Raw genomic sequence first — 26,687 nt, forward strand, 5'->3', positions numbered from 1 at the left:
TTTCACAGCAGTTGAGCCATTTTTATATGCCCACCAGCAATATATAAGGGCTCCAATTTCTCCATATTCTCAACACGACTCATCAGTCTTCAATAGCTTGCCAGCTATCTGGCACACATAATGCTCAAAATCATCTTGTACATTTATTACCCTAAACTTTGAACCAGCCGTTTCACTATGAAGTTCTCCTCCCTTTAAGTTGAGAATATATTTAAAGAACATAGACTGGATAGTGGGGTGCTCAGAGATGCTATATTATTGTTGCTCCTGGGTCATTTCAATTAACAGAGATATTTACATTATTAACAGAGATTATTCAATTAACAGAGATATTGTTTAGGTGCTAAGTCATGTTCGACTCTTTCATGATTCCACGGACTGTAGCCCACCAGACTCCTCTGCCCATGGGATTTCCCAGGCAAGAATCCTGAAGTGGGCTGCCATTTCCTTCTCAGGGTGATCCTTCCAACCCAGGGATCAAACCCACATCTCCTGCTCTGGCAAGCAGATTCTTTACCACTGAGCAGCCAGGGAAGCCTGATATCTACCCTCTGGTGCTCCTTTAATTTTGAGGTTTTCCAACTGGCAAAGTATTTTTTGTTTGTTTGTTTGTTTTTAAAGCAAGAATAGGATAATAACTATTTGGGGTTGACTTTTTGTTTTCTGTTTCCATAAAAATTTTTAAATTATTTGTTCTAGTTCTGTGAAAAATGTCATTGGTATTTTGACAGAGATTGAACTGAATTTGTAGATTGCCTTGGGTAGTATGGTCATGTTTAACAATATTGATTTTTCCAATCCAAGAACACAGTATATCTTTCTGTTTGTGTTGTTTTCAGTTTCTTTCATTGGTGTCTTATATTTATCCAAGTACAAGTCTTTTGCCTCCTTAGGTAACTTTATTCCTAGGTATTCTTTTTGATGTGATGATAGGTGGAATTGTTTTTTTAATTTCTTTCTGTTCTTCTTTTGCTGGAGTATAGGAATGCAAGAGATTTCTGTGTAATAATTTTGTATCCTGCAACTTTACCAAATTCATTGATGAGCTCTAGCAGTTTCATGGTAGCATCTTTAGGATTTTCTATGCATAGTATCATGTCATCTGTAAACAGTGACAGTTTTACTTTTCCAATTTGAATTTTTTTTCTTCTCTAATTGTTGTGGCTAGGACTTCCAAAATTATGCTGAAAAAAATAGTAGTAACAGTAGGATCTTTGTCCTATTCTCAATCCTAGAGAAAATGCTTTCAGCTTTTCATTGTTGAGTATGATGTTAACTGTGAGTTTGACATATAAGTCCTTTATTACTGCCCAAGTAGCCAAACAGTCTTGAGATAGAAAAACAGAGCTGGAAGGATTATACGCATCAGCTTTAGGCTACATTACAAAGCTACAGTCATCAAAATTGTATGGTACTGGCACAAAAACTGATACAAATACCAACGAAACAGGATAGAAAGCCCATAAATAAACCCAAGCACTTGTGGTCAATTCATTTATGACAAATGAGTCTATGATATGCAGTGGAAAGAAGAAAGTCTCTTCAATACATGGTGCTGGGATAGCTGAACAGCTACATGTAAAAGAATGACATTAGAACATGCTCTAACACTGTATGCAAAAATAAGCTCAAAATGTATTAAAGTCCTAAATATAAGGCCAGATGTTATAATATTCCTAGAGGAAAACATAGGCAGAACACTCTTTGACATAAATCACAGCAACTTTTCTTGGATCATCTCCTAAAGTAAATAAAACCGGAAGATAAACAAATGGTACCTAATTAAACTTAAAAACTTTTGCACAGCAAAGGTAACCATAAAACAAAATGAAGGAACATGGCGCGTCGGGGCCAGGGGTTCCTGGTTGTGCTCTCAGGGGTCGCCATTGCAGCTGGGAATGCTCGTTTCGTGGGCTCCTGGGTCCCCGTCGATCAGCATCCAGTGAGCAGAGTGGAGGGCTGTGGACCACAGAACTTGGGCTCTGGAGCATGCAAACTTCAAGAGTTGTTCAAAGGGTTCGTTGTCCCTGGGCGTGTGGAATCTTCTACACAGGGATTGAACCCGTGTTCCCTGCATCGACATTCTGAATTGGGATCCTTCTTGGGGGCACACACATCACTCAGCCAAGATGGATTCCAGCGAAGTGGATCCTGGGAGTAGGTCATCCAGAGGACCCAAGACATGGTGGTTACTAATAGACTTCCCACAGTACTTCTTCATTCCACGTGGACTCCTTCAAGGGCAGTGAGCATTGCAGCTTCCCTTGAACTTCGTCTGGATTGAATGACAACAGGCTCAACTTTTCATTCACTTGTATGACTATGAGCAGTTTGACCAAGTTGAAGAAGATGACTCGTTTGTAGTCTTCCTCATGAGCTCATTCCATCTACTGGCTTTAAAATCATTTAGTACAGAGCTTACCATCTAGGTGTTCATCCAGTGTTTTGTTTGCTTATCATGCAGGATTATTTTAAAAGGAAAAGTATGTGTGTATGAGTTAGAGCTCTGATCCCAAGAGTCCATGTAGAAGCTTCCCCTGAGAAATGTATCATTTTTGCACCAATGCTACTGAAATGTGTGAATGTGGTATACCACGCGTCCCAGTAAGTGTAAACAGCTTCACATGCTACTTATTTGAAACGACCAGTACTCATGACATTCCATTCGTCTGAGGACTAAATATAGCCAACTTAGGCTGTGTTTGCCAAATAGACTTTGAAGCATTCTTCACACAGTCCTTCATCGATGCCAGTTTTCAGATCGAAGAAACCCTTGCTCCGTGAAGTTTGTGAACACATATACTCATGTTTTGTTTGAGATTTTAAAGTCATTCTTCAGTTTTGTTGGAGGAATGGTTCTGTATATGCCCCATGGATCCCCAAATCCACTGATGTTCATGTGTCTTGGGGCTTCCCAGGTGGTTCTAGTGGTAAAGAACATGCGGAACATACCCACGCAGGAGACATAGGAGATATGGATTCGATCCCTGGGGCAGGAAGATCTCCTGAGGGTGAGCATGGCAACCCACTCCAGTATCCTTGCCTAGAGAATCTCATGGAGAGAGGAGCCTGGTGCGGCCTAGTCCATATGATCCCAAAGAGTTGGACACGATGTAAGTGACTTAGCACAGCACATGCTTCATTGTCATAGCTAATATAATGGAGATGACATAAAAAGAAGCACCAGTGGGCAAAAGTCAATATCCATCACTTTTCAACTTTGGAATGTATTGTGATATTTTAGGTCCATATTTGTATGACTTGATAGTTGGCGAATCGATGCATATGAAGGCCTGATTGTGTTATATGCATGTTGAGGGAAGATATATTTTTATGTGGTTTGACATATGGGTCCCATTTCATTCGTAGACATCTGCATACTCATCACTTATCATCATTTTTTTTTGAAAAGACCATTGTTTTTAAAGGTTGTTGTCTAACCAGGAAAGATGCTTGAATTCTTGGGCTCCTTAGAGGAAGAATTCAACCCGGGGCCATTGATGAGGCTTGATCACTCAGAGCTTTTGTGTCGCAACGTTTTATTAAAGTATAAAAGAGAGAAAGCTTCTGACATAGACATCAGAAGGGGGCAGAAAGAGTGCCCCCCTACTCATCTTTAGCTGGATGTTATCTAGCTACTAGCAGTCTACTCATTAGAGAAAGGAATGGCAGCAGACCCCTCACCCACAAGATATATGGAGATGACCGTGGCACCAGGTCAGTCATCCTGGGCCATAAAACGATTGATATGAGCAAATAGATAGCTTCATTCACATAGATCAGGAGAACCATGTATGAGTAAAGCATATTGGTTTGTCAAGTCAGTTCTGAGCCTTTAGGCAGAACCTACTTGAAGATAGAGTCTAGGGTAAATACATAGTACATTCACATAGCTTAAGGCAAACCTTTCCATAAGAAAAATGCCTTGGTCAGCTCAAAGTATAAGAAAAGTGAAGTTCAGGTGGAACCAGGTGTCATTATAGAAACACAGAATTGTAAGAGAAAACCTCTTTTTAAATTTGTATCGAGAAGGGGAAGAAAGAGAACAGCTTGTTTCCTCCTGCCTCGGAAGTGACAGATAACTGTCTGACACTTGCACCCCGTTTCCTCCCTTTGGAGACCCCTGGCCTTCCTGGCTGTTACCCTCTCAGTTTCATTCATTGAGTGTTTTCTGCCTTGTGAAACATTGGGCATAGAAGTATGTGTTTATTTAGGGGTATTTCATCCAATTTCATTTAAATGCATATGTGAATTAGAAAGTTTGACATGCCGTTGCTTTGTATACCGATTGGGAAATGTGATTCTCCAAGTTTAATTTAGTTTTTCATGTTCATTTTTCTTTTTAGGGGTACAAAGAAAAATAATATGACTGTTAAGATCAGCTTTCGTATATTTTGCCAAATATGAATTGAGATCACATCGATCGGAGATGAGTCTGTGCATGAAAGCCCTAATAACTAATGTTAATTGACTTCACTACCATGGGATGTTTTCCTATCTATTGAGGATTTACTTCATGTATTTCGATTTTAACTTTCTGTCTTACAGCCTTGTTTGTAGATCAAAGCTATTTGAAATTGTCATCTGGTTTTCAATGGCTTGTGAGGTTATTCATGAGTGGTTTATAAAACCGAATGGATTGTATGTAGCCATACTTTGTTGTCATTCTATGAATTTGAAGAATGTCTGAAGAATGTCTGCAGTTATGCCTTAAAGATTCATACAATTGATGTCCAATATTTATCTCAATAGACTTGCTTTCAATGTGTAGTTTCCTATGTGTATGTCTTTCTTTATGGATTTGGGTAGAACTTGTATTGGAACACTGAAAAATCTGTGATATCAACCATGCTGACCTTCTTTCTGGTGGTCATCATTAAGATTTTTACGCTCACTGTCACTTTGTCCAATGATATGGATCCTAGTGGAAACAGGTGCTGTTCATCCTACTTTTGTGAAGATTGAATTCATCACAGAAAGTGGAATGTGTTGAAATATTTATGGTATAAATATATCTTGTGTATATAATTTTTTAAAAAATGAAAAGATAAACTACTGAATGGGAGAAAAATATTTGCAAATGGTATGACCAATAGGGATTAATGCAAAAAATATAGGAACAGCTCACACAGTTCAACAACAAAAAACAAACAAACAAGTTTAAAAAAATGGGCATAAGAAGTGAATAGACATTTCTCTAAAGACATACAAGTGGCCAACAGACACATGAAAAGATGTTTAACATCATTAATCATCAGGGAAATGCAAATCAGAATCAAAATGAAATATCATCTCACACCTGTCAGAATAGCTATGATCAGAAAAAAAACAGAAATAACAAGTATTGGCAAAGATGTGGAGAAAAGGGAAACTTTTCCACTGTTGGTGGAAATGTAAATTAATGCAGCCACTATGGAAAATGGTATAGATTCTCAAAAAATTAAACAGAGAACTACCACATGATCCAGCAGGTCTTTTCTGAAAAAAAAAAAAAAAACTAATTTGAAAATATACATGTTACGCAATGTTCATAGCAGCCTTATTTACAATTGCCAAGAAGTGAAAGTAATCTAAATGTCCATCCACAGAATGCAAACTAGTACAGCCACTATGGAGAACAATGTAGAGATTCTTTAAAAAAACTGGAAATAGAACAGCCATATGACACAGCAATCCCACTGTTGAACATACACACAAAGGACACTAGAATTGAAAGAGACACGTGTACCCCAATGTTCATCGCAGCACTGTTTATAATAGCCAGGACATGGAAGCAACCTAGATGTCCATCAGCAGACGAATGGATAAGAAAGCTGTGGTACATATACACAATGGAATATTACCCAGCCATTAAAAAGAATACATTTGAATCAGTTCTAATGAGGTGGATGAAACTGGAGCCTAAAAGGGAAGTAAGTCAGAAAGAAAAACACTGATACTAACACAAAGCCTTTGACTGTGTGGATCACAATAAACGGTGGAAAATTCTGAAAGAGATGGAAATACCAGACCACCTAACCTGCCTCTTGAGAAATCTGTATGCAGGTCAGGAAGCAACAGTTAGAACTGGACATGGAACAACAGACTGGTTCCAAATAGGAAAAGGAATACATCAAGGCTGTATATTGTTACCCTGCTTATTTAACTTCTATGCAGAGTACATCATGAGAAACGCTGGACTGGAAGAAGCACAAGCTGGAATCAAGATTGCCAGGAGAAATATCAATCACCTCAGATATGCAGATGACACCACCCTTATGGCAGAAAGTGAAGAGGAACTAAAAAGCCTCTTGATGAAAGTGAAAGAGGAGAGTGAAAAAGTTGGCTTAAAGCTCAACATTCAGAAAACGAAGATCATGGCATCTGGTCCCATCACTTCATGGGAAATAGATGGGGAACCAGTGGAAACAGTGTCAGACTTTATCTTTTTGGGCTCCAAAATCATTGCAGATGGTGACTGCAGCCATGAAATTAAAAGATGCTTACTCCTTGGAAGAAAAGTTATGACCAACCTAGATAGCATATTGAAAAGCAGAGACATTACTTTGCCGATTAAGGTCCATCTAGTCAAGGCTATGGTTTTTCCAGTGGTCATGTATGGATGTGAGAGTTGGACTGTGAAGAAGGCTGAGCGCCAAGAACTGATGCTTTTGAACTGTGGTGTTGGAGAAGACTTTTGAGAGTCCCTTGGACTGCAAGAAGATTCAACCAGTCCATTCTGAAGGAGATTAGCCCTGGGATTTCTTTGGAAGGAATGATTCTAAAGTTGAAACTCCAGTACTTTGGCCGCCTCATGCGAAGAGTTGACTCATTGGAAAAGACTCTGATGCTGGGAGGGACTGGGGGCAGGAGGAGAAGGGGACGACAGAGGATGAGATGGCTGGATGGCATCACGGACTCGATGGACCTGAGTCTGAGTGAACTCCAGGAGTTGGTGATGGACGGGGAGGCCTGGCGTGCAGCGATTCATGGGGTCGCAAAGAGTCAGACATGACTGAGTGACTGAACTGAACTGAACTGATATTGTACAACTGTAACATATAATATTGTACAGAAACTATACTTAAATTTAAAAAAAAAAAGAATATTAGAGTTATAGCAAAGACGAAATCCAGGGCACTGACAGTACAATGTAGGCTCAAGTTAAAGATCAAATTAAGAACATGGTTATAAGACTTCAAGACTTCAGAAAGATTTATGATGGTGTCCCATAGACACCTTTAGCTAAACATAAAATCTTCTAAGGATCTTTCAGGCATTGTACAAAAGCAGCTAAAAGTGGAAAGAGGTCTATCTCAAAGAGATTTGCCGGTGTGGCTTTGTAAAATGTATCCCCCAGTACGCTTCATAGAAAACTTATAAAATTTTTAAGATAACTTTCCTAATAAAAGCACCACAAGTTTTAACTGAAATGCAGAGAGAGAGCACATAAAACTTCCATGGGCATAAAGAAGGCTAAGAAAAAAAAATTCAGTTGAAAAATAAGACCATTTACTAAGAATACCTCAGAGATCATAGCCCAGATCCCAAACAACATAGTCAAAATCTCCAAAGAAGTAATCTCAAAAAGGAGAACTGGGATAAATCATGGAATGTTCCATACTTCCTCAGAGTAGGTAGTACTTGGATATATGGCCAACTGTATTTTAGAATGACTATGGACCATTGACTGCTATGTTCTTTCCATTTTCCTCTTTTTAAATGGGAGTAACTGCTGTAGCTATTCTATTACTGTCTCATTGTTTTACACTGGATGGCTGTGGGGTGGGGGAGTATGCTTCTCTCCAGATTGAGAAGAGATGTGCTTGAGAAGCTTCATCCACATCTCGACTTGATGCAGGTCCCGAGACACAGGAGTTGCTCATGATGCCATAATTGGAAAAGACTTTGGTGACCTTGGTAGGGGTGTGTGGTGTAGTTTTCACATAGGATGGATGTGAATTGTGGTGGTCAGAGGGAAGAGTGATGTAGTCTCCAAGACTGCCACCATCAATTCTTCTTCTCTTGTACATATATGCTATTCCACATACTCAGTGGTGATATCTAGGCTGAACTTGTGACTTACTTTGTAAAATACAATGCATCGGAAATTATGGTCTAGGGAATTCTCAGGCATTTCAATGGTTAGGACTTCATGCTTTCACTGTCAAGAGATTCAATCCCTGGTTGGGGAACTAATACCCCTCAAGTCGCACGTCATGGCCAAAGAAAAGAAGAAAAGGAAAAGAGAAATTATGGTCTAGGATTTATGAGTCCATATGTTTAGAGAACTTTTCGTTTCCACATCTCTGTTGGAAATCAGACACCATAGGATAAAAACCCAACTACCCTAAGATCATTCCTCTGTGAAGAAGCCTAGGTTAGCAATTTGGAGAGGGCCTATAGAATAAAAGAAAGATCAGTCAACCTCCAACTTTTCTGGCAAACCACACTGGTGAAAGCACTGTAATTTTGAGCACCAAATATAGGAGTAAGGAAGCCATTTTGAACATTCGAAGCCCAGCAGACTCCACTTGAAACAGAAGAACTATTCAACTAAGCCCAGCCCAGATACAGAATGAGGAAAAATAAGTTGTAACTCTTTAAACCCTCTGCTTGTGAACCTTACTAAGCAGCAATAGGTAACTAACAGATAGTTAACTGCAAATAACTAAAATGCAGATTGAATAAGCTCATCATTGTATATATTTTTCCTAGCATGTCCACTTTTTCTTTTTTTAAAAAACAAGTACCATTGCTCCTTGAATTCCCCACATAGTCATGCATGTTGTTCACTTTCTCAGTGTCCTTTAATGTATTTCTTATAGTCATTCTAAGGTTCCTCATCTGACCATTTCAACATTCTGGCGATCTGAGGGTCTATTTTTATTTATTCTTTATTATGTATTACATTTTTGCTTCTTTCATTGTCATAATTGTTCCTATGTCAGACATTGTGTATTTTTTAAAAATTGACTGAAAAGTAAATATTACTCAAAAAATAGTACATCCCTTTTTCTGTCAGTCCACTATTGTAAAGATGTGTTTCCATCTAATCTGTATTAAACTGGCCTATGTTGTAACTTTAATTATATTCAGTTTACAACTGTATTTAAATATTTTGAGGATAGGATTAGAATTTTCCTTTAGCATAACATAGGATCTGAGCACCAGCGAGGCTTCAAAACAAAAAAATTATGTTTTGTCTCCCAGTTCCTAACTTTCTGAACCATGAAAGATCTCTGCCCTGCAGCCTGACTGTGAGCTTTAGGGGTCACTGGGGAGCGATCAGTTCTGACTTTTCAGCCCTAGTTCTGACTGTCTTAGCTCAGGACAACTCCCTGTACTGACGCTCTGTCCCCAGTTTTTGGAGCGTTGTAGCAATGGATTCAGTAAAGACCTGAAGTGTCTAGGAGAGGTTTTTTCCAATTTTGCTTCCCTTTCCCCAGCCTTCCATGCATTTGGCAAAGAGCCATGAGAGACTTAGTGGGCCTTAGAAGAATTTTCACAAATTCTCCTGCCCTAATGCCAGCCTTCAGTGAGACACTGCCTTGCACTCAGGAAAGGCCCAACGTGGGTACAGGATTTGTTCAGTTTATTTGCTTCCCACCAACCCTCATCAGCAACTATATTGCATTTGAGAATATCCCTGCCTTTCATTTAGGCAGATCCTATCTTTCTCAGGGGACTTTCTCTCAGCACCTTTGCCCGATCCCCCACCTTTGACATCCTTTCCCTGTGTATTAGGTGAAGACTCAGAACAGAGTTGGAAGGTGGGTACCAACATGCTCTGTGATTAAGGATACCATCACACCAGCACCCATGCAGTCATTCAAATTCATTAACAGTTCGCTTGATTTTTCTTTACCCTTGTCTATGGTGGAGTCTTCCCTTTCCCACTGTTCTTCCAGTGATGAACACAGCCATGTGTCTCCTTTCTCCTCAAATATAACTCCTTGAGGTTTCTTTTCATCTTCAGCTGTCTGATGGGTTTTTTTTTTTTAATTACAGTTTATATTTTCCTCAGTCTGTTCTGGATGCTTAGATAGTCAATGAAAAAGGAAGCTGTATTTGAACATGGATGGAACTAGAGATTATGGTACTAAGTAAAGTAAGTCAGACAGAGAAAGACAAATATAGCATGATATCACTCATATGTGGAATCTACAAATGAACTTATTTACAAAACAGAAGCAGACTTCCAGGTTCTGAAAACAAACTTATGATTATGAACGGGGAAATATCACAGAGAGGGATAAATCAGGAACTAGGGATGAACACATACACTGAAGAAGTGAAGTGAAGTGAATTCACTCAGGCATGTCCGACTGTCTATGACCCCATGGCCTAAGCCCACCAGGCTCCTCCATCCATGGGATTTTCCAGGCAAGAATATTGGAGTGGGTTGCCATTTTCTTCTCCAGGGGATCTTCCTGACCCAGGGATAAAACCAAGGTCTCCCGCATTGCAGGCAGATGCTTTACTGTCTGAGCCATCAGGGAAGCCCGAACACATACACTACTTTTTATAAAATAGATGACCAACAAGAACCTACTGTATAGCACAGGAAACTCTACCCAATATTCTGTGATAATCTATGTGAGAAAAGAATCTTAAAAAGAATGAATATATGTATATGTGTAACTGAATCACTTCGGTGTATGCTTAAAACAAACACTTTGCAAATCAACTATGCTCCAATAAAATTACAATGTTTTCAAAAAGGAAGCTGCATCCAGAAGTGATGATATTTTCAGACTTACTATTGACTTAGTGAGTTTCAGTTTTACAAAACGCACTTTCTCCATCTGTAAGACAGCTGCCACCTACCACTCAAAGGCTGTGAGGGTTACACAGTAGACAACAGGGAAATGCTTAGAAATGGGAAGGGGTGAAATGCCTGTTTTGCGTTAGGCACAGCCCATGTGCTTGTCTGCTCCATCTCCCTTTGTCACCATATTCACGTCTCTGACATTTTTTCAGTCAGTTCCTCAAAAGTGTGACACTGTCTAGCCTCTGAAGACACTGTTCCCTTTGCTAGGAACTCAAGCTTCCTCTTTCCTCTTTTTACCTTGCTACCACTTTGTTTAAATATCATTTCTCCCAGAAAACCTTCCCTCATTAGCCCCCTCCCCCAGTTAAATGTTTCCTCATCGTGGTATGTATCATTCTGTATTATGATTGTATATCATCATGTATACATTCCTCACTGGACTATAAGGTCTCTGAGAGCAGGAACTAAGTGTGTCTCCACTCACTCAGTCGCTTCCATCAAGTCTCTTGATAACCCTATGGACTGTAGCCCACCAGACTCCTCTGTCCATGGGATTACCCAGGCAAGAATACTGGAGTGGGTTTCCATTTCCTCCTCCAGGAGATCTTTCTGACCCAGGGGTCAAACCCACTTCTTCTCATCTCCTGCATTGCAAGCAGACTGTTTACTGCTGAGCCACCGGGGAAGCCCAAGCATGTCTTACGAATCACTGTTTCACAGACTATAATAGTCGTATATTGGGGCACATAAGAAGCATTTGTTCATAAATGAATAAATGACTGAAGGAATAATTCACTCTGAATAGTTCTATTTCTTCACTTAAAAAGTATTTGTCATAACACCTATTAGGTACATAGCATTGTGAAACAATGTTTATACATGTACAGCTCCCAGCCTCAAGGAATTTACATCGAGCTGGTAAGAACAGAGAAACACATAGGAAAAGCTAAATAACATTCAAATAGTCAATAAAAAAGATAGTCATATAGAAAAGAAAATTTCAATCATGAAAGGTAAGATCAATTATTTTAAGACTCCAAAGTGGCTGATAGAACAAAGGACACAAAATCTGAGAATGAGCCTTTATGTTTGGCAATTAAGAGGTTAACAGTAAACTTTGAGAGAGGATCTTCAGAATTTAGTGACAATAGAAGCCAGATTGCAGGGCATTTGGAGTGAAATAGTGAAGAAGCCCAGTCCGTGGGTGGCATTCACATATTCAAGAAGTTTGGCAAGAAGAGAACAGAGGACCATTCTTTGGAGGCAATCGATCAAGCTGCTTTAAAGGCAGATGGGAAGGATCCCACAGAGAGGAACAGAGTTTTCAAATACCCAGGAAAGGCAGAACACCTGATAGAACATCATTCTGAAAGAGGAAATAGGGACCAACACTACTTCTTGGGGCCAGGGGTAAGCCTAGGAAAGAGAGACATCTTCTCCAAGATAGGAGAAGGAGGGCAGAGACTCTGAGGAAGCAGGTGGAGAAGAAGAACATGCCAGATGGTTTCCATGGCCTCAGAAATGCACAAAGCAAGACCATTTGATGAAAGGGCAAGAGGACTGCTAATGTGGGAAATTTAAGGAGAGTAGACGGGGTGTGCATGCACGCATGCTCAGTTGCTTCAGTCATGTCCAACTTCTTTGCAACCCTATGGGCTGTAGCCCACCAGACTCCTCTCTCCATGCGATTTTCCAGGCAAGAATACTGGAGTGAGTTGCCACACTCTTCTCCAGGGGGTCTTCCTGACCCTGGGATCAAACCTGTATCTCCTACATTGCAGGTGGATTCTTAACTACTGAGCTCCCAGGGAAGCTGAAGAGAGTGTAGAAGAGCTAATACGCAGAAGCAGCCTTTCTGAGAACATGGTCTCTGTCAGATGTCTTATACTCAGCAGACAGCAGATGTACGAGGGACACCTGACGTAAGACCTTCCACTGTGATGAAGCTGCTTTCTTCCAGACAGGCTGATGTAGAGCACTTTCAGGAAAGGCAAAGTCATGCTCAAGTGCATCCTAGAGCAGAGTAGTGGAGAAAGGAAGGGAAATGAAACCCAGAGAAGGGTTGCATCAGATCCTAGGACACAGGAGATCAAAAAAGAGAGATCACATACCTATTCAAAAAGATAAAGACCAAACTGAGTAGTGAAGACTGACACAAGAGCCCAGAAGCAAACAGAGGAAAGACACTGCACAACCAGCACAGTTCAGGAAACTCTACTATTTCACAACATCCAAGGCTGTTTGGCTAGATTCTATCAGGCTGTCCACAACTGTAGTCACTTTCTTTTTAGAGTGTTTGAAAGGTGTCCTGGGCCCTTAGCATCAATAAACAAGCAGGTGGCACCAGAGAAAAGTGTCACAACCAGCAGGGTTAAAAGTCAGTGTCAGGACTCTAGCATAAGACACATTTACAATCCTGCAACAGACTAGAGCACTGAGGTATTACCAAAGCAGGACTGGTAAGAGGAAAGACTACAGTCCTGTATAGTCCATGGAATTCTCCAGGCCAGACAACTGGAGTGGGTAGCCTTTCCCTTCTCCAGGGGCTCTTCCCAACCCAGAGATTGAACCCAGGTCTCCCACACTGCAGGTGGACTCTTTACCAGCTGAGCCACCAGGGAAGCCCAAGAATAATGGAGTGGATAGCCTATCCCTTCCCCAGGGAATCTTCCAGACCCAGAAATCAAACCGTGGTCTCCTGCATTGCAGGCAGATTCTTTACCAGCTGAGATACCAGGGAAGCCCACAAAGGGAAGAAGTCGAAGGCTTTACACTAGAATTGAGATTCGCTTTGACGATTAGTTCATGAGGAAAAGGTAGAGTGGCCATTTATTGGAATATGAGACTGAGAGGTGAAGGACTAGAATTTTTTAAAATGTGACAAATCTTGGGCCTCTCTTCTAAGTAGTCACAAAGGTCAGATTACATGAGTTCTGGACACAGAAGGATTGAACCAGAGGTGCCCATGTAAAAGCTCACGATACGGTGCAGATGGGTTTGGATACAGCATCCCAGGAGACCTGTTGGCCAGGGTGAGGCCGCACACAGATTCATGAACTAGACCTAGAACCACAAAGCCAGGGGAGTGGACGTAACCAGCACAAGCCATGCACAACTGAAAGCCGCTGGCCAAAATTAGGCAGGCATCCTATATATAGCCTATAGGAACTATAGGCTATAGCAATGAGAGACATGAAAATCAGTCCATTTTAAGATTGAAATACTGAGCAGGAGTTGAAAGGGAGGTACATGCATTTATATGGCCAAGGGTCTGAAACACAAGATCAGGCCTGGAAAGATATTTCAAAGGAGTGATCTGGGGAGACATGCTTGCCCAGAGCCAGGACATTATGCTGTAAATAAGATGGGATGACTGTGACTATCCATGAAGCAGTCTTGGTCTGTCCCCAGTTTTTAAAGCCTGTGCCAAGCCTGAAGATACCTCCATAGGGGTATATGGTATAGGAATCAGGAGGACATAAAGGATTCAGCACAAGAAGTTTCTTAAGTGAGGTCATGTGGTGTATTAGTGGACCTGGGCTATATTCTGGAGAGACTTTTTGAATTTTGAAATAGGCATTGGGAAATAGTTTGGTGGGATGACCGGAGCAAACCATTCAAATGTGCAGTAGACAAATGTAATTTTTTTTGTTATAAAATGTTCATTATCTTTCGTAGTGAGGAAGTATCCTTCCACCTGTGGGTTTGGGTCAAGCGCAGGCGATTCACAGTGCCTCCCTACATCTGCTATTACAGAAGCTGAAAGGAGCCGGATCCTGCTTCCTCCCATACCATTCTAGAAAGTGGGCACTGACCTTGTGCTCAGCCATCCAGACTCCAGGACTTTGAATCCTGAACAAATAAGACAAGGAGCTAGGATGGGTAGAGGCTCTGATAAGGGCCTTGATTCCTTTGAATTTTCTAAGCCTAGTCCTGACCTCATCAATGCTCTGAGCACTTTATGTTCTTCCAATGTAAGTCCTTTCTGCTTATAACTACCAGAGACAGTTGCTCTCACTTGCAACCAAAACCCCTAACTGAAACATAGTGTGGTGGTCAGAAGGATGAGAGCAAGGGCAATACTGATGTAACTGATCCTGAAATAGTAAACGTTAGACTCAAAGTCAAGAACACAGAGAAGGATGTTTCTAGCTGAGGTGAAGCCAAGGAGTCACAAGCTAAGAAAGCTTCCGGTATCAATGGGTTTTGGAGAGGGTGAGACCATGTATAAATTTGGGGAGCTTCAGAAACATTGAGGGTCTGGGAACATACAGAGTTTATTGTCTAGCAAGGAAAATTACATGAATAATTACCATAAAGCATGATGTGTCATCATTAAGAATATGAACTTTGGAGTTTAAATATCTACGTTCAAATCTCACCCTTGTGAGCTACATGCATTCTCTAAATTTCTTTATTTATAAAGTGAGGTAATAATACATACATGGAAAACAACTCAAATAGTGTAGAAAACCTGGTATGTACTCAAAAACTGGAATTTCTTTTTTTTAATTAATTTATTTATTTTAATTGGAGGCTAATTACTTTACAATATTGTTGTAAGCTGTTCTATGGAAGCACAAAGTCATTCACCTAACCTAGTCTTAAAATAGGGATGGAAACTATTGGTAACAACAAAAAAGGGGGGGATATTTAAACTAAAACCTGAGAGATAATAACAACAATAGTGATAATGACTAACAATTATTGAGCTCTTTCCATATGCCAAGTATATTACCTCCTTTGTTCCTTACAAGAGTTCGAGGAGACAGACACCACTATTACCCCTATTTTGTGGATAAAAGTACCTGCTGCTCAGAAAAGTTAAGTGCCTAGACCCAAATCACTATGCTACTTAGCCAATAGGAAAAATGAAGGGTGGGAGAGAGACGAACGGATCAGCACATCAAAGAATACTCAAGTTTCTGATCTGCAGTTACATGAAATCCCTCAGTGCCTAGATCCTGCCTTCACCCTATAGACTGGAGGTATTTCTTTGCCCACAAACATACTCAGTTATATAACAAGATGTTCAGAGGACACAGTTCCTTAGATGAAATTTTGCTGCCATCCTACTTTTCAGGAGCATGTATTTTTCATAATTGAAGAGTAACTGATGTAGTTATTGATGATGATAAAATTAATCTATTTTTCTTAATAAGATTCATGTCAGAGAACCTCTCAAAGCTGGCTCATAGAGAACTTGCTCAGTTTATTCATGCTTCTGATGCAAGTGAGGAAAAAAACATGGTCAAATGCCCTCCCCTTCTGTTCAAAGAGAGGCCACATTTGTCCTACACACTAATCAAAGAAATGTGTTACCATCTTGCCCAATTTGAGCCCTGACTTCATTACTAAAATACGGTGGCTGCTGAGGTGGGTGACTGGGGCAGCTGTTCAACATATGCCTAGCAACACTGAACAGCCCTGCTAGTCTCGGAAATGAGGGATGCTCTAGCCCTTAGAAGCTGAAGGGGAAATTGTAAGTAAGCATAAAGTAATTACCTACTTGGAACCTGTCCAGGCCATGTTCAATGCAATTGAAAGCTTTTGTCCTTGATGCCAACCTTCCCCAGCTTAAAGAGGTCAGAGAACTTGGACTATTTTCACCACTCTGGGCTGCAGAGACCTGATCTGCTTTGAAGATCTGTCTGAAATTCACTGAGGTCGCAGAGGGGAGGGATTACCACCTTCCCAGCCAAAGAACATCCTGTCCCCTGAGAGTTAATATCATTTCAAATGCTCTTTGGTTCATGCTAAATAGTGCTGCTTTCCCTCGGTAGTGCCGTGTAGAATGCCTTCCACAGATATTATCCTACTGAGCAGCACAATAACCCTGGGATGAAAACGGGACATTTATTCTTATTCCCAATTTACAGGCAAGGAAACCTGAGGTTAGAGAGGGTAACTGATTGAATAAGGATGCAGTCATGGTCTTCTGAGTCTTGTCTTCTGGGCAGTCCTGTCTTTTCTTCTTTACTTGACTTTCGTCTATGATTCCCCACTATCGTGATTCATTTTATGTGTAAATTCGATTGAACCAAGGGGCACCATTATTGAACATTATTTCTGGGTGCGTGTGTCTGTGAGTGTGACTCTGGATGAAATTAGGATTTGAGTTGATGGGCTCAGTAAAATAAATGGCCCTCCCTGTTGAAGGTGGGCTTTACGCAACTTGTTCAGGGTCTGGATTAAAAAAAAAAAAAGGGAAAGGAAGAGACGTTTACTTCTTTTCCTTCCTGTTTGCTTGCTTAAGCTGAGACATCAGTCTTTTCCTGTCCTTGCACTGGGGTTTGCACAGTGGTTCCCTCAGTAGTCAGGTTATCAGGCTTAGGTAGCAATTTCACCCCGTTTCCTGGGTCTCTAGCTTACAAACAGCAGATGGTAGGACTTCTCAGCCTCCATAATTGCATGAGCCAATTCCTCACAATAAACCTTTTTCTATAAATATCTACTTCTATTTCTTTGGAGAACTCTGATAATGTAGCAACCAACCCTCATTTGGAGACAGTCAAGTTCTCTTTCATTTGCCTTAAAGGTCTTTAAGAAATAGGTCAAAACAATTATTTCCAAAATAAAAGTCAAGTAAAGTAATATTTTTAAAGATATACATTTAAGCTTCCAGATCTAATGAAAATGAAGAGTTTGTACCTGCTGACTCCTCCTTCAAATTCAGCCCTGGAGTATATGAAGAAGTAGGAGGGAAATATGAATCTTTGGAGCTAATAAAAAGCATGCAACTCTCATAGGAGACTGAAGGATGTTTGAACTGGTGTGTGTGCACGTGCTAAGTCACCTCAATCATGTCTTTGCAACCCTGTGAACTGTAGCCTGCCAGGCTCCTCTGTCCATGGGATTCTCCAAGCAAGAATACTGGAGTGGTTGCCATGTCCTCCTCCAGGGGATCTTCCCAGCTCAGGGATCGAACCTACATCTCTTATGTCTCCTGCATTAGCAGGCGGGTTCTTTACCACCAGAACCACCTGGGAAGCTCATTTGAACTATACGTGGGGAGTATATTACAATTAAAGACAAAAGGCTATGAGAGGTAGCAGTGAGAAGGTATATTGGGGAAAAGCTTTTTACTATCGCTCTTAACTTCCACCCTTCATTGTTTAGAGACAGTTTTCACCAACTACTTCCCTGCATAAATCCTTTTACATTCCAGATCACTGGTGCTGGCAGTAAAGCCAAGGAAGTGCAGGTGGATCCTGGGGTGAGGAGATGCTGAAAGCAGGGGCAGCTGACCAGGAACTCTTGAAAGGCCACTGATAGAACATGTGCTAAAACCGTGTGCATTAGGAAAAGGCACTCCTGCCTCCAGATGGGCAGGCCTCATAGCAGGGTAAACAGCTTGGGGGAGAAGGTGTATGGCAGTGCCTGTCCCCTCTCTCCTACAGTGGGGAAAAAGGAAAGTAGGAAAGTGAAGTTGCTCGGTTGTGTCCAACTCTTTGCAACCCCGTGGACTGTAGCATACAAGGCTCGTCTGTCCATGGAATTTTCCAGGCAAGGGTATTGGGGTGGGTTGCCATTTCCCTTCTCCAGAGGCTCTTCCCGACCCAGGGATCAAACCTGGGTCTGCCAAATTGCAGGCAGACACTTTACCATCTGAGCCACCAGGGAAGCCTCCTATAGTGGAGGCCACATGCTTAATTATGAGCAGCAGCCCTGCCCTTCAGTGTCCTGATCCCCACTCCTCCTTCAAACCCCCATGCCTGGGAGAATTATAAACTGTGGAGTGGAGACTGACAGCTCGGTGCTGCTTCTCCCAGTTATTCATTTTAGAGGAGAAACTCTGCCCAGGGGAGAGTCAGTGAAAGGGAACGACACAAAGTGCGTCAGTGGCTCCTATGGTATTATGCCCTGGGGCTCAACATATCTCATTATTTTAAACATGTCTAACTAGATGGAGACTAGAATCTAATATTTGGCCTTTCCCAACAAACATAGCTGACATCCACAGTAGAGCATGAGCTTACAAAGCTGAATATCTAAGATCCAGTAAAGAAAGACAAAAACAGACAGTATACACTATCTGAAGCAGAATCTTCTGAACAAATAGAAGACCATAACATTACTATAACTATGCTTACAGAGATGTGGGCAGATATCAATAAAGCAAGAGTAGGAAATCTTAAAAGCAACCAAGAAAGATATGATGCAAAACATATAGCTGAAATGAAATTAATAACAGGATGGAATCGAGCTAAAGAAAGAAATACTGAGTTGGAGGATCAAAATGAGAAATATTTCCTAAAAGCAATAGGGAAGAGTAGTGGGACTTCCCTGGAGATCCAGAAGTTAAGACTTTGCCTTTCAATGCAGAGGGTGCAGGTTTGATCCCTGGTCAGAGAACTAAGATCCCACATGGCTCACAGTCAAAAAATCAATACATAAAACAGAAATAATATTGTAACAAGCTCAATATAGACTTTTAAAGGGTCCATATAAATATTCTTTAAGAACAGACAGAAAATATAGAGAAAAAATTTAAAGCTGAGAAATATGAAGGATAACAGTATCTCAGAGGAACAGGGTAGAGAAATGGAAAGGAGAAACTACTTAAAGAAATAATGAAGATAAATATTCCAGGTTTCATGAACAGATAAAGAAAAAAAAAACCCATACCTAGTCACTTTATATTAAAGAATATTAAAGCAAAAATATATTAAATGGAAGGTAAAAAATCATTCTAAATACCCCAAATCAGGCTAAAACTAGAATTTTCAAGAACACTGAAAACAGATGAAAATGGAATACTTTATGAAGACAAAGCATAATTTTCAAGCACTGAAAGGAAAACACTTTCAAATCTAGAAAGTTATCATTCAAATATGAGGGCACAGCAAAACCCTTTATGACTATATAAAACTTCGGGAGGTTTCACATGCAAAACTCCCCCGCTTAAACACTCTTTCAGGATTTTCAAATATGAAAAAAAAAAATAGACATGCTGCAGGAGCTAGACAAAATAAACATAGCTCAATAAATCAGGGAGGAGTACAAAAGGCCAGAGCAGAAAGGTCTTGGCTTCTCTATTCTCGGGGACACACCAAAACCGCTGCACATGGAGCACCCATCTCTGAAAATGACCTACAGACTAGAAGAAAAGATTTCCACATCTAAAAGTAAGAAGAAAAGTCCACATTGAAACAGAAGGGAGGGCAGTTGCAGTCTGGCTAGTTTCATACCCTCAACTCAGCAGTCCACAGGTGGGAGGAGTATCACAGCCACAAAGGTTCCAAACCCTACATCAGGCTCCCAGCCCAGAGGACCTGCACCAGGGACATGAGCCCCCATAACATCTAGCTTTGGATACTAACCAGGCTTATGTCTGGGAGAGGGCTGTAGGAAATTGAGACTCTTTTCTTAAAGGGCACACACAAAACGTCACTCACTTCAAGTCTCATCACAGAGGCATCAGTTTGAAAAGTGCCTATGTTATATGTGAAGAAAATTAATAATTTTAGGGCATGTGCCAGCAAGGCAGACCTGCTGGAACTTTCTTCAGGTACAGAGGCACTGGCAGGGACCAGTTATGTTTGCTCACCTTCTACCTAGCTGACCCAGCAATGGCAGGTGCCATTTTTCACTCTCCCCATCTACCTAACTACCACAATAAACCCCACCTTGGATTTATCTGAGGACCTGCCCTAGTTGGCGCTCCTCCAAAGAGGTCTTCCACTCCACCGCACTCAGTTGAAACCAGGGCTTCTCCAAAGCAATGCCCCACTCATCACTCAGGCAAGTGCCCTCAGCTGGCACCATACTCACTCCAAAGCAGCTCCTATCCCAGTGATTGAACTAGTGTACCAGCACCCCAAATAGTCAGAACCAGGACTTACGGCCAGCAGCACAAGGTCCAGGCCTAGCATGCTGACATGCCTACAGCAACTGCAGCTCAGCAGTAACAGGTGGAAGCCCACATAGGGGACATTTCTGGAACACTTGTCTCCAATGGCCAGGGGAGACTACACTGCTGGGCTCCATAGCATACCTTCTACATACAGCTACTCCTATAAGACCAGGAAATGTAGCTGACCTACCTGATACATAAACACAACACAGAAAGTTAGGCAAATATGGAGACAAAAGAAAATGTTCAAAGTAAAAGAGCAGAACAGTTCAGTTCAGTTGCTCAGTCACGTCCAACTCTTTACAACCCCATGGACTGCAGCATGCCAGGCCTCCCTGTCCATTACCAACTTCTGGAGTTTACCCAAACTCATGTCCATTGAGTCGGTGATGCCATCCAACTATCTCATCTGCTGTTGTCCCCTTCTCCTGCCTTCAATTGTCCCAACATCAGGTTCTTTTTAAATGAGGCAGTTCTTCACATCAGATGGCCAAAGTATTGGAGTTTCATCTTCAACATCAGTCCCTCCAATGGACACTCAGGACTGATTTCCTTTAGGATGGACTGGTTGGATCTCCTTGCAGTCCAAGGGACTCTCAAGAGTCTTCTCCAACACCACAGTTCAAAAGCATCAATTATTCAGTGCTCAGCTTTCTTTATAGTACAACTCTCACATTCATACATGACTACTGGAAAAACCACAGCCTTGATTAGATGGACCTTTGTTGGCAAAGTAATGTCTCTGCTTTTTGATGTTGTCTAGGTTGGTCATAACTTTCCTTCCAAGGAGCAAGCATCTTTTAATTTCATGGCTGCAGTCACCATCTGCAGTGATTCTGGAGCCCCAAAAAATAAAGTCTGACACTGTTTCCACTGTTTCCCCACCTATTTGCCATGAAGTGATGGGCCCTGATGCCATGATCTTCGTTTTCTGAATGTTGAGCTTTAAGCCAACTTTTTCACTCTTCTCTTTCACTTTCATCAAGAGGCTCATTGGGTCTTCTTTACTTTCTTCCATAAGGGTGGTATCATCTGAGATTATTAATATTTCTCCCAGCAATCTTGATTCCACTTGTGCTTCATCTAGCCCAGCACTTTGCATGATATACTCTGCATATAACTTAAATAAGCAGGGTGAAAATATACAGCCTTGACGTACTCCTTTTCCTATTTGGAATCAGTCTGTTCCATGCCCAGTTCTAACTGTTACTTTTTGACCTTCATACAGATTTCTCAAGAAGCAGGTCAGGCGGTCTGGTATTCCCATCTCTTGAAGAATTTTCCACAGTTTATTGTGATCCACACAGTCAAAGGCTTTGGCATAGTCAATAAAGCAGAAATAGATGTTTTTCTGGAACTCTCTTGCTTTTTCAATGATCCATCTGCTGCTGCTGCTGCTAAGTCACTTCAGTCGTGTCCGACTCTGTGAGACCCCATAGACAGCAGCCCACCAGGCTCCCCCATCCCTGGGATTCTCCAGGCAAGATCACTGGAGTGGGTTGCCATTTCCTTCTCCAATGCATGAAGGTGAATAGTGAAAGTGAAGTCCCTCAGTCATGTCCAACTCTTAGTGACCCCATGGACTGCAGCCCACCAGGCTCCTCCATCCATGGGATTTTCCAGGCAAGAGTACTGGAGTGGGGTGCCATTGTCTTCTCCATGATGATCCAGCGGATGTTAGTAATTTGATCTCTGGTTCCTCTGCCTTTTCTAAATCCAGTTTGAACATCTGGAAGTTCATGGTTCACATATTGTTGAAGCCTGGCTTGGAGAATTTTGAGCATTACTTTACCAGTGTGTGAGATGAGTGCAATTGTGTGGTAGTTTGAGCATTCTTTGGCATTGCCTTTCTTTGGGATTGGAATGAAAACTGACCTTTTCCAGTACTGTGGCCACTGCTGAGTTTTCCAAACTTGCTGGCATAGTGAGTGCAGCACTTTCCCAGCATCATCTTTCAGGATTTGAAATAGCTCAATGGGAATTCCATTACCTCCAGTAGCTTTGTTCATAGTGATGCTTCCTAAGACACACTTGACTTCACATTCCAGGATGTCTGGCTCTAGGTGAGTGATCACACCATCATGATTATCTGGGTCATGAAGATCTTTTTTGTACAGTTCTTCTGTGTATTTTGCCACCTCTTAATATCTTCTGCTTCTGTTAGGTTCATACACTTTCTGGCCTTTATTGAGCCCGTCTTTGCATGAAATGTTCCGTTGGTATCTCTAACTTTCTTGAAGAGATCTCTAGTCTTTCCCATTCTGTTCTTTTCCTCTATTTCTTTGCACTGATCACTGCAGAAGGCTTTCTTATCTCTCCGTGCTATTCTTTGGAACTCTGCATTCAGATGCTTATATCTTCCCTTTACTCCTTTGCTTTTCACTTCTCTTCTTTTCACAGCTATTTGTAAGGCCTCCTCAGACAGCCATTTTGTTTTTGCATTTCTTTTCCATGGGGATGGTGTTGATCCCTGTCTCCTGTACAATGTCACAAACCTCTATCCATAGGTCATCAGGCACTCTGTCTATCAGATCTAGTCACTTAAATCTGTTTCTCACACAAGACAAAAGTTCAGAAAAAGAATGAAATGAAACAGAGATAAGCGATCTTCCAGATGAAGCCTTCAAAACAATGTTCGTAAAAGTACTCACCAAACTCAAAGAATGGAGGAACAGAATGGGAGCTTAAACAGAAATAGGTCTTTTAGAATGTGCTTGAAGTACTCTTGCCTGGGAAGCCCCAAGGATGGAGGAACCTGGTAGCCTGCAGTCCATGGGGTCGCTAAGAGTCAGATACGACTGAGCGACTTCACTTTCACGTTTCACCTTCATGCATTGGAGAAGGAAATGGCAACCCACTCCCGTGTTCTTGCCTGGAGAATCCCAGGGACGGGGGAGCCTGGTGGGCTGCCATCTATGGGGTCGCACAGAGTCGGACACGACTGAAGTGACTTAGCAGCATGGCCTAAAATAAATAAATATTGTTATAGATCAACATATATAAATCCCATGTGTTCTTAGTTACTTCAGTCTTGTCCAACTCCCTGCAACCTCATGGACTGTGGCCCTCCAGGCTCCTCTGTCCACAGGATTCTCCAGGCAAGAATACTGGAGTGGGTTGCCATTTCCTCCTCCAGGGGATCTTCCTGACCCAAGGAACAAACCAGCATCTCTTATATCTCCTGAATTGGCAGGCAGACTCTTTACCACTAGCACCACCTGGGAAGCTTATATGAACTCCATAGTAACCACAAATCAAAAATCTGTAATAGATATACAAAAAAAAGAAAGAAAGAGAGAAAGTAACACAAGCATACCAAGAACTAGAAGAAATATTCCTATAGTTTTCAAGGAAATCACAAAAGACCAAATAGGCAAACCAATCTTGAGAAAGAACGAAGCTGACAATATCACATTCCTGATTTCAAACCATACTACAAAGCTATAATTTTCAAAGCAATATATTACTGGCACAAAAACAGATCAATGTAACAGAATAGAGAATCCAGAAATAAACCCTAGCACATATGGTCAATTAATCTGACACAGAAGCAACAATATACTATGGATAAAAGACAGCCTGTTCAATAAATAGTGTAAAGAAAACTGAATAGCTGCATGCAAAAGAAGGAAACTGGAAACTTTCTTATACCATATACAAAAATAAACTCAAAACGTATTATATATTAGCCTTGACTCCATAGAACTTCTAGAAGAAAAGGGCAGTAAACTTTTTATCAATCTCATCAATATATTTTTTTGGATTTGTCTTTTCAGGCAAGGACAACAAAACAAAAATAAACAAATGGGACAACCTAAAAGCCTTTTGCACAGTGAAAAGAAACCATCAACAAAATGAAAAGACAACCTACTGAACAGGAGAAGATATTTGCCAATGGCATATCAGATTAAGAGGTTAACGTGCAAAATAAAGAACTCAAACAACTCAATATAAAAAAGGAATCCAATCAAAAGAAAAAGACTTGAGAACTTGTATTTTTTTTCATGCTCTTCATTTCTTCTATTTTATTTTTTAATAGAAATTTATTTATTTTAATTGGAGGCTAATTACTTTACAATCTTGTGTTGGTTTTGCCATACATTGACATGAATCCACCACGTGTGTACATGTGTTTCCCATTCTGAACCCCGCTTCCACCTCCCTCCCCATCCCATCCCTCTTATGAAAAGATAAGGAGGGCCAACAGAGGCAAATGAAAAGATGCTCCCTAGTGCTAATCATCAGGAAAACACAAATCAAAACCACAATGATATAGTGCCTAAAACCTCTTAGAATGACTATCATCAAAAACAATAAATAACAGGTGTTGGTGAAGATGTGGAGGAAAGGGAGCCATCATGCATTGCTAATGGTAATGCAACTTGGTAGAGCCACTATGGAAAACCCTAAGGAGGTTCCTCAAAAAATTAAAACAAGAACTACCATACAATCCAGAAATTCCACTTCTGAGTATTTACCCAAAGAAAACAAAAATAATCCATACATATGCACCCCTATGTTTATTGAAGAATTTACAATATCCACATTGTGGAAAATGCCCATCAATAGACAAATGGATAAAGAAAATGTATGTATCTAAACAGAATGGAATACCACTCACCCATTAAAAATGAAAGCTTCTCATTTGGGACATCTTGGACCAATCTAAACAGTATTATGCTCAGTGAAATAAGTCAGATAGAGAAGACAAATACCATATGATTTCACTTATATGTGGAATCTAAAAAACCAAATCAAATAAGCAAATAAAGCAAAACATACTCATAGATGTAGAGAACAGGCTGGTACTTGTAAAGGGGTGGGAGTAGGGGCAAGAATTGGGTGAAATAGGTGGAGAGAATTAAGAGGTACATGGGCAGGTAATAAACAGCATAAGGAACATATAAATAATACTGCAAGAACTTTGCATGGTGACAAATGTTTACTAGACTTAAGGTGATCATTTTGCATTGTATTTGAGTGTCAAACCAATATATTGTATACCTGAACCTAATGTAATACTGTACATCAACTATACTTCAAAAATTTTTTAATATCTTGGTAATGTATAGTGTTCATTGTTCAAACTGGTTCTTTGAAAAGATCACAAGAAAGAGAACAGTAAAACAGATTAAAGAGAAAAAGGAACTATACAAATAAATACAGGGGGAAATAGCAAATAACTACAAATATAAAAGATTTAAATGATATTGTGAGCACCTACAAATTAATAAAGTTAATAAAATTAATAATATAATATATTGTATAATATAATAAAATAATATTATAATATAATATAATATAATATAATAATAATATAATATAATATATTGTATAATATAATATTAATAACTTTGAGACCTAGAAGAAATAGAAAATGTGACATGCCAAAATTAGTTCAAGAAGAAAAAGAAAAATAGAAATAGGCAAATAAATACTTTTAAAAGGCAAAGTTGAAGCTAAAAACCTCCCTTTAAATAAAGATTATACTCCCATATTCAGATTGTTTTAGAGATGAATTCTTCCAAAATTATAAGAATTAGCTATTTTCTAAATTGTACCAATTTTTCAAGAGGAAGAGGAAAAGCAAAAATCACCAGGATAATTTCATGAGGCAATAATAATATTTTATTTAAAACTAAATTAAGATAGTAAGAAATTAAAGTTAATATGAAATGTAGAAGAAAAATCTAAAATTTTAGCAAAATGATTAAACATAAATCCATCATGATGACAGTGATTATGCAGTTTTAAAGATCTTTTCTTTGAAAAATATTTTAATGAAGTATATTTTAATGAAATAATAAAATGTCTGGAATTTTCTTTAAATGATCAGTTTGAGGGATGTGAAGACAGGGCATAGACTATGAGTTAATAATTACTGAAGTTTGGTGGTTATACTATTCTCTCAACTGTTACTTTTAATTTTGCATAAAAAATAAAGAAAATGATTATATGTCGGTCATTTCAGTATTTAAACAGTGGTTTCAAAAATCAGAGAAATGTATATAATCAGAAAAATGTAACATATAGAAATATCAAATTGCATTGCCATAAGTCAGGGAGGGAGACTTGATA

The 26,687-nt window shown here is 40.2% G+C and overlaps 1 pseudogene; it reads left to right on the forward strand.

Annotated features, from left to right (window-relative positions):
- The first annotated feature begins 1,837 nt into the window (after window positions 1–1,837).
- Window positions 1,838–26,687, forward strand: part of LOC138090284 (serine/threonine-protein kinase N2 pseudogene) — a 49,692-nt pseudogene continuing 24,842 nt past the window's right edge.

This window comes from Capricornis sumatraensis, chromosome 14 (genome assembly GCF_032405125.1).
Source record: "Capricornis sumatraensis isolate serow.1 chromosome 14, serow.2, whole genome shotgun sequence".
Taxonomy (NCBI): Eukaryota; Metazoa; Chordata; class Mammalia; order Artiodactyla; family Bovidae; genus Capricornis; species Capricornis sumatraensis.